Below are 9,021 nucleotides of genomic sequence, written 5' to 3'. Positions count from 1 at the left end.
TATAAAAATTCAGTTTTAGAGGACTCATGAAAAGACCACTTAGTTAAGCGAGTAGACTCTTCATGTAGCTCATTCTTTGATCTATTTGATTTTAGGAGGTTTGGTTTATGGGGACCTTGGGGAAGGAATATACTTCAAACTCTTGGTATTATCCTCCCAATGGTCAAAATAGTAGTTTCCTTGGTGCACTGTGTTCTCTCAAAGATTTTTAAATGTTTGCATGCAGAATGTCAAATGGTCTCTCTTCAACTAGAATGACAAGAGCTGAAAGAAATGTGCAACCATGAGGACAATATAACCTATGAATGACATGCTGAGACTGGAAACTCAAAATGATGGTAACTGAGAGTGGCACTAAGGCTTTAAGTTTTGTTTTTTGCTATTTTTTAAATCTCTTAATTGTCATTTTATAGCTTCCCACCACAGTTGCCCCCCACCCTTCCCTTCAATGATGATGTTTGCAGGCTTCAGGGGACCAAGGAACAAAGCTGGGGCCTGGCAGCCCCACCACACTGCCAGCCAAGGAGAACAAGTCAAAATTACAAATTATCACAATTAGCGCCTGTACTTGGGGGATCTGCAAATTGAGGAGACCCCTGCTCCTCATTGTACAGGGGTCTATTTGGCAGTGACCTTGCTCTGGAGACTATGATATTCCTTCAGCCTGAGGGAATTGATGTTGATGAACCCGGTGGCATCAATTGGCTCATAATCACCCTGCACATTCATGCTCACCAGTTCCTCATTGTAGAGAGACAGTGGGGACTCCCAGGCGAGGATGTACACCTGGCCCTTGAGGATGGACACCTGCAGTTTCCCTTCCACTCACTTCTGGGACTTGGCGATGCAGTGGCGGACAGGTTCACACCCAGGGCTGTGCCAGAAACCAGTGTACATCAGCTCAGCAAATTTTAAGCCCAGGCCTTGTTTGATTTTGCGCACTTCCTGGTCCATGGTGAAGATCTCCATATCTAAATGAGCGTGGAAAGGAATGGTGCCTGCTGGAGTCTCATAGATACCTCGGGACTTCATTCCAATGAAGCAGTTCTCCACGATGGCAATACGGCCCATGCTGTGCGTGCCCGCAACTTCGTTCAGGTACATGAAGAGCTCCAAGGAGGTCTGGCGGGTGGTGCCATCCTTGATGTTGGTCACCTTCACAGGGACCCCTTTTTTGAACTCGATCTCAGGAATGTCAGGGGTGTTGGGGGCTTTGGCAGGGTCCTGGGTCTTTGTGTAGAGACCGGAGGGGCTTGGTTCTTGGGGTTTTCCAGGATTCCAGCCTCATAGCTGATGTGCATGAGGTTCTCGTCCATCTCGACCCAGCTGTTTCTGTATCTCAATTCCGGTTTCTGTAGGTAATTTCCCCGGACGAGGCATCCCTAGGTTTCTCTGAATCTGCTGTGATTCTGAGGGCTGCCAGATTCACAAACTGTTCATTGCTAAATTAAACTCTTTTAAATTAAATTGGCTGAAGTTTTTCTTTTAACTATATTATATGTATAATATATACTGTTATATATTATTAATATATAACATACACTATTTTACATTATTGTATTTTATATATGTACTATTATATATTATATAATATATTAATATATAACAATAATTGTATATGTTCCATATTATATATAGTTTATTTTTTTATATGTTATAATGTATATAATTTCTTTCATTGAGAAGTATGTATTTCTCTTTTGCCCTTCTACCACAGAACACATTATCTTAATTAGCTTCATAAAGTTTTTTAATTTTTTTATTTTTTGAGACAGAGTTTAGCTCTTGTTGCCCAGGCTGGAGTGCAACGACATGATCTTGGCTCACTGCAACCTCCACCTCCCAGGTTCAAGCGATTCTTCTGCCTCAACCTCCTGAGTAGCTAGGATTACAGGTGCCCACCACCATGCCCGGCTAATTTTTTGTATTTTCAGTAAAGCTGGGGTTTCACCATGTTGGCCAGTCTGGTTGCGAACTCCTGGCCTCAGGTGATCCACCTGCCTTGGCCTCCCAAAGTGTTGGGATTATAGGCGTGAGCCACCACGCCCGGCCATGTAGCAAGTTTTAAACTGAAGTGTGAGTCCTCCAACTTTGTTCTTCTTTTTCAAGATTGTTTTAGCTGTTCTGGGTCCCTTGCATTTTCTCACACATTTCAGGATCACTTTGTCAATTTCTGCACAAAAGGCAGCCAGAATTTTGATAAAAATTACATTAAATCAGTAGATAAATTTGTTGCCATTCTAATGCTATTTTAAAATATTAATATTAAAATATTGCCATTTATTTTATTCTAATTTTTGTGCCATTTTAACAATATTAAATCTGTCCATCTATTGACATAGGATATCTTTACATTTATCTTTACATCTTTAATTTTTTATATTGACATTATGCAGTTTTCAGTGTACAAGCATTACCCCTCTCTTTTGTTAAGTTTATTTGTTTTTTGTTTTTTTCAGGCAGGGTCTGGCTCTGTTGCTCAGGCTGGAGTGCAGTGGCATCATCAGAGCTCACTCCTATGGGCTCAAGTGATCCTCTCTCCTCAGCCTCCTGAGTAGCTAGGACTACAGGCACGTGCCACTGTGCCTGGTTAATTTTTAAATTTTTTGAAGAGAAAGGGTCTCACTGTGTTGCTCAGACCAGTCTCAACCTCTTGGCCTCGTGTGATCCTCCCACTCAGCTTCCTAACGGATTGGGATTATAGGCAAGAGCCACTGCTCCCAACCAAATTTATTCTTAAGTATTTTATTCTTTTTGATGCTTTTTGATTTTACAATGTAGTTCTAGATGCAAGTCTAGGCAATATCAAGAACTGATGGATCTCATGACTCAGGACAGAGCATTTTGGGTATCAGTTACTTCTTAGGAGTTTTTAAAAAATGGTTTTGTTGGCTGGGCACGGTGGCTCATGCCTGTAATCCCAGCACTTTGGGAGGCTGAAGCAGGTGGGTCATGAGGTCAAGAGATCGAGACCATCTTGGCCAACAAGGTGAAATCTCATCTCTACTAAAAACACAAAAATTAGCTGGGCATGGCGGCGGGTGCCTGTAGTCCCAGCTACTCAGGAGGCTAAGGCAAGAGAATTGCTTGAACCCAGGAGGCAGAGGTTGCAGTGAGCCAAGATCATGCCACAGCACTCCAGCCTGGTGACAGAGCAAGACTCCATCTAAAAAGTAAAAATAATTTTAAAAAAAGGTTTTGTTTGTTTTTGTGTGTGTGTTTTAAAGTGAACCACTGCCCAGTATGAAAGTTTAATCTTCTCCTAGGACCAACGCTTTTGAAATCACTCAACTCGAATCAATTCAGTGGAACTTGTGCTGTCAGTGACTGAACCCAGCCACCAATGGTTTCAGAGTTCAAAGGTCAAAAAAGAGAACTGCTCCAAGAGTTCTCCCCACTAAGAGTATGGGCCCTTGCTTTCCCTCCTGTCTTATCTCCTCTACCACCCTCTTCCCCTTCCCCAACACCTCAGCCAGTGGCTTCAACAAGGTGATATTTATAACTTCATTATTGGAAAGAAAAGGGTCTTCTGTCTAATTGTGGGAATTAGCCCCTCTGAGACAGAATGATCTGCTCATACTGTATACTCTCCAATAAAAGACCTTCCCTCCTCAGTCAATTTCCATCTCCAAAGTGGCAATTTTGGTAATTTATCAACTAGCGTATCCTTTGTGGTGAACAGCATCAGGTTTAGGCAGGGAACATCTTGGCTTATATAGGTTTCAGACATTCACAGCCTTTTTTTTTTTTTTTTTTGCATTTTAAAAACTTTATTTAAATGGAGACTATTAGTCAAATGATTGGAAAATCAATAATGAAAAATAGTTCTTTAGGGTCTTCTGCTGAGGTGGAGGAACACACCAAACTGCACTGGCCCTGTCAGGGGACGGACACCCTTGTGGGGTCAGGCTCAGCCCTCCGAGTGGCATGAGGTCCTGCAGGTGGCGGGGCCCTCACACTCCAGCCCCCTGCCTGGTGACCCGCCCTGGGCCTAGGGATTCACAGCTTTTAATCATAGTCCTTATTTATGATGCCAATGACATTTCTTTCATAGGTAAAATATTCTGGACATAGAAGCAAATCATTAGTTGTCTGTTCTTTCCATTGCTTCACCATTTCCCCTATCAAGCACCAAATTTTTATCAAAATGATGCTACCCATCTGCCTTCCTCTTCTCCCCATCCCTCCCTCCCCCAAATAATACATCAGTAATAGCCAAAAACTACACACATGCTATGCTGTAACAATGCCGTTAACACTATTGGGAAGTAGGCTGTGGGCTGTGGAGATGCTCTTTGAAGATCTACAGTATTTTTATTTGCTCTCCCACACACCCAACTCTGCAAGTGTTGTCCTTCACAGAAGGCCCTTTGCTTTTCTCAGCAAAATGAAGAATAGGCTGCCTTGAAACACTTATCACCCTTCCCCTTCACTGGGATGGGCCTGCAAACTCTACAGCTTGGAATGACTGTAAAGCACTTGGGCTGCTGCAGGGCACAGAAACTATACTGGCTCTTCAAAGGACATCTTCTCAAGCCACCTCTATGCTGTCAAGACAAGTAGAACTCCTTCCCTTCCCACTGGAAACCCACATTCAGATGTGACAGGGGCTGGTACTCAGGAGAGTCAATTCTTGTCATCTTTTTTTGTCATCCTCCTTCTTCGGGTAGGACTGCCTTTCCTCATAGAAAGATATGACAACCTGTGGGCACTTGACATTGGCTTCCTTGCCAGGAAACAGGTCAGCCTCATCAGAGTTTTTCCATTCCACTGGGAACATGAGCTCTCCGCTGAAGTCTGTAGTTCCAATAATCTGCTCTGGCATCAAACCCCCAGCAAAGCCTCATGGCTTTTCTGACCCTTCTTTCTTCTTCTTTGGTTTGTTCTCCTCTCCCTTTAAAGCAAGAGATGTAAAAAAACAAAACAAAACAAAACAAAAAAACACAAGTTTTCTGTGTGGGCTGACTCACTCCAAGGCCCAGTAATAAGAAAGGCTCTGTCAGGGCTCTTATAGTGCTATCAGCAGAGCCAGAGCCCAGAAGGAATGGGCTCCAGGAGCAGGGATGAGAAAAACAAGTTCTTCTTATCAGTTTCCCCTTTTTAAAATTCTCTCCCCATACCATTATTCTTTGTTCTGCTCTCCTAACTATTTTTGTAACTATTTCTGGAAGTTGGTAAGGATTTTGTAAGTACCTGTTTTCCCATCTGTGCAGTATGGCAAAGGTCACAAGACATGCCTGAGTTTCAACATCTGTCACTGTTTGATAAACTGCCTTTGTTCTGCTTCTGTAAGCTTGCTTGCCCACCCTGCAGGTTTCACACCACTAGCTGACCAACCCCCTTCGGATGCATGTATAAAAGTCAAGCCCTGTCTTTGTTTGGGGTTCACTCTTTGGATGTTAATCTGCTGGGCTGGTGCACCTAAATAAATCCTCCTGAGTCACCCATTGGTAACTCCTGTCTCTTTAATTCCCGCAACACCTTATCTTCAAAATCATCAACTTTGCACTTGCCTCCCTCTGATTTATCTGTCTCATGTGTTGTTTTCTGTGACTGCAGAAACTCAGCAATGAGGTCAGGGCAATCCAGGTTCTCTTCTGGTTCCCATGTGTGGTCCTCATTGAGAGCCCCTTCCACTTTAGGAGCTACTCTACTTTTCCCTTTACCACTCCACAGTTGAGAACTTTTTCCACCACAAATTCCTCTTCCTCCACTTCTAGCACCTCCTCCACTTTCTTCTTGTTTTGTTTTTTCCTCATAGTGCCCGCTAGCTTTCTGGTGTAAAGGGTGACACTACTCAGAGCAGTGCCCAAGAGTCCAAGAGGAATTGGTGCCACATCAATTTGTGTGGCACATCACAGTGTGTTGGCAGAGGGAGTGGCGCCCAGGAAAGCAGCAAGCCAGGTGGCCGCAGTGGAGCCCCTCCCTGAAGTGGCCTACTGCAGGTCCTGGCCAAGGGCCCTTCACTCAGCCAAACAAAAGAACCTCGCACTCTGCGCTGCCCACCTCCCACCCTCTTTCAACATTCTTTTTGTTCAAGTGTGTTGGTTAATTCTTTCAGCTTTTGTATGCTGAAAAACTTGTGTCCTACGTTTTTGAAAATTTTTCTCCAGGAATATAATTCTAGGTTGACAATTGTCTTCTAGTACTTTAAGTATATTGCTTCACTCTCTTCTAGGCTTGCATCACTTGCAGCAAAAAATCTTTTGCTATTTTTTATATTCTGTATGTAAGTTCTCTTTTTTCCTTTGGCTGATTTTAAAATTTAAATTTTTCTTCTCATAAGTAGTTCTAAGCAATTTGAATATGGCATACTGGCATACTACTTTTGTTGCTGTTACTTGGGCTGGGGGTTCATTGACCTTCTTAGATCCATGGGTTTATACTTTTCATCAATTTAGAATTTTTCTCTTTTTTTGAGACAGAGTCTCATTCTGTCACCCAGGCTGGAGTACACTGGTATGATCGCAGCTTACTGCAGCCTCCACCTCCCAGGTTCAAGCAATTCCCCTGTCTCAGCCTCCCACGTAGCTGGGACTACAGGTGCATGCCACCATGCCTGACTAATTTTTTGTATTTTTAGTAGACACAGGGTTTTGCCATGTTGGCCAGGCTAGTCTTGAACTCCTGGCCTCAAGTGATCTGCCTCCCTCAGCCTTCCAAAGTGTTGGGATTATAGGCATGAGCCACCATTCTGGGCCTATTTAGAAAATTTTTATCTATTAGTCTTTCAAATATTTTTTCTGCCTACCCCTCACTTTTTCTGGGACTGCATATTAGGTCACTTGAAGTTTTCACACATCTCACCAATGTTCTGCGTACCTTTTTCCGTGATCTATTTCCTTCTGCATGTTTATTTGTATAGTTCCCATGCCTTCAAATTCTGCAATCATTTTTTTTCTGTAGTGTCTAATCAGCTATTAATCCTGTTACAGGCTGAACTGTGGCTCCAAAAGTCCATATGTTGAAGCTCTAACTCCCCATGTGACCGTATTTGGAGAAAGGATCTTTATAGAGGCTATGAAGGTTGCAAGAAGTCAGAAGGGCACATCCTAATCAAATAGGACTGGTGTCCTTGTGAGAAGAGAAGGAGACACTTCTGTGTGTGTGCACCCAGGTAAACAACCATGTGAGAACACAGCAAGAAGTTGGCTGTCTACAAGCCCAGGATAGAAGCCTCATGATAAACTAACCCTGGCACCTTGATCTTGAACTTCCAACATCCAAAACTGTAAGAAAATAAACTTCTGGCCAGGTGCAGTGGCTCATGCTTGTAATCCCAGCACTTTGGGAGGCTGAGGTGGGTGGATCACTTGAGCTCAAGAGTTCAAGACCAGCTTGGGCAACATGCCAAAACCCCATCTCTACCAAAAATACAAAAATTAGCCAGGCATGATGGCACATGCTTGTGGTCTCAGCTACTCAGGAGGCTGAGATGCTAGGATCGCTGGAGCCCAGGAAGTCAAGGTTGCCATGAGCCATGATTGTACCACTGCACTCCAGCCTGAATGACAGAGTGAGATCCTGTCTCAAGAAAAAATAAATAAATAAATATAAACTTCTTTTGTTTAGGCCACCCAGTCCATTGTAGTATGTTATGCCACCCCAGTAGACTAATAATACAAATTCCACCCAGCATATTGCTATAAGTTCTATATGGATATTTAAAAACAAACAAACAAACAAAAAAAACCTTCCATGTCTTTCAGCATGCTCTTAATTCCGTCTTGAAAACATGTCCTTTCTTTTTTTTTAGATGGAGTCTTGCTCTGTCGCCCAGGCTGAAGTTCAGTGGTGTGATCTTGGCTCACTGCAAGCTCTGCCTCTCGGGTTCATGCCATTCTCCTGCCTCAGCCTCCCGAGTAGCTGGGACTACAGGCACCTGCCACCATGCCTGGCCAATTTTTTATATTTTTAGTAGACACTGGGTTTCACCGTGTTAGCCAGGATGGTCTTGATCTCCTGACCTTGTGATCCGCCCGCCTCGGCCTCCCAAAGTGCTGGGATTACAGGCATGAGCCACTGCGCCTGGCTGAAAACCTGTCCTTTCTTCTTGAAAACATGGAATATATTTATGATAGGTATTTTATTTTTTTAGAGACAGAGTCTCACTCTGTTGTACAGACTTGAATGCAGTGATGTAATCATAGCTCACTGCAGCCTCAAACTCTTGGGCTCACATGATCCTCCTGCTTAGCTAAGCAACTAAGATTACAGGTGCATGCCATCATGCCTAGCCAATGAAAAAAAATTTTTTGTAGAGATGGGGTCTTGCTATGTTGCCCAAGCTGGTCTTGAACCCCTGATCTTAAACAATTCTTCATCCTCAGCCTCCCCAAGCATTGGGATTGCAGATGTGAGCCACCACACCTGGCCTATGATAGCTATTTTAATGCCAATTATTTGTGTCATTTCTGGGTCTATTTCTGCTGACTTATTTTTCTCCTCATTATGGGCTGTTTTTGCATGCTTGATAATTTTTTATTGGATGACAAACTGAATTTTATATTCATGGGTGCTGAATTTTTTTGTAGTTTTAAAATGTTATTGTATTCATTTTGGGATGCTGTTATTTGTAAACATATTGGTCATTTCAATGATCGCTTTTCAGGTTTTTTTGTTTGTTTGTTTTTTGTTTTGTTTTTATGAAATGGGGTCTCACTATGTTGCCAAGACTGGTCTTGAACTCCTAAGCTCAAGTGACCCTCCAACCTCGGCTTCCCAAACTGCTGGGATTACAGGCATGAGCCATCATGCCTGGCCAGTTTTTAGCTATTTAAGTGAAATTAGAGCAGCCTTTACTCTGCAGTGAAATTGCCTTCACTACTGAGATGGTCCTTCTTAGTACTCTACCCCAGCTCTGTGTATTGTAAAGTTGCTCCACTTTGATTATGGGGATATGGACTATTCTCAACCTTGTGTAATTTCTGATAATCGTTCTGCCCAATTCTGTCCAGTGGTTCTATCTTTGGTCCCTGTCAGATTTTTTTTGTTGTTGTTTTGTTTTTTGGTTTTTTTTTT

General features: G+C 42.9%; 2 pseudogenes; both read right to left on the bottom strand.

Moving 5' to 3' along the window:
* Positions 1–482: 482 nt before the first annotated feature.
* On the bottom strand, positions 483–1,316 carry LOC117075698 (annotated as a pseudogene).
* A 2,981-nt stretch (positions 1,317–4,297) lies between these two features.
* On the bottom strand, positions 4,298–5,832 carry LOC117075945 (annotated as a pseudogene).
* Between the last annotated feature and the right edge of the window lie 3,189 nt (positions 5,833–9,021).

Source organism: Trachypithecus francoisi, unplaced genomic scaffold (assembly GCF_009764315.1).
Source record: "Trachypithecus francoisi isolate TF-2019V2 unplaced genomic scaffold, Tfra_2.0 Lachesis_group5, whole genome shotgun sequence".
Taxonomy (NCBI): domain Eukaryota; kingdom Metazoa; phylum Chordata; class Mammalia; order Primates; family Cercopithecidae; genus Trachypithecus; species Trachypithecus francoisi.
The sequence above is the reverse complement of the archived record's forward strand: the minus strand, read 5'-3'. Positions and strand labels throughout refer to the sequence as shown.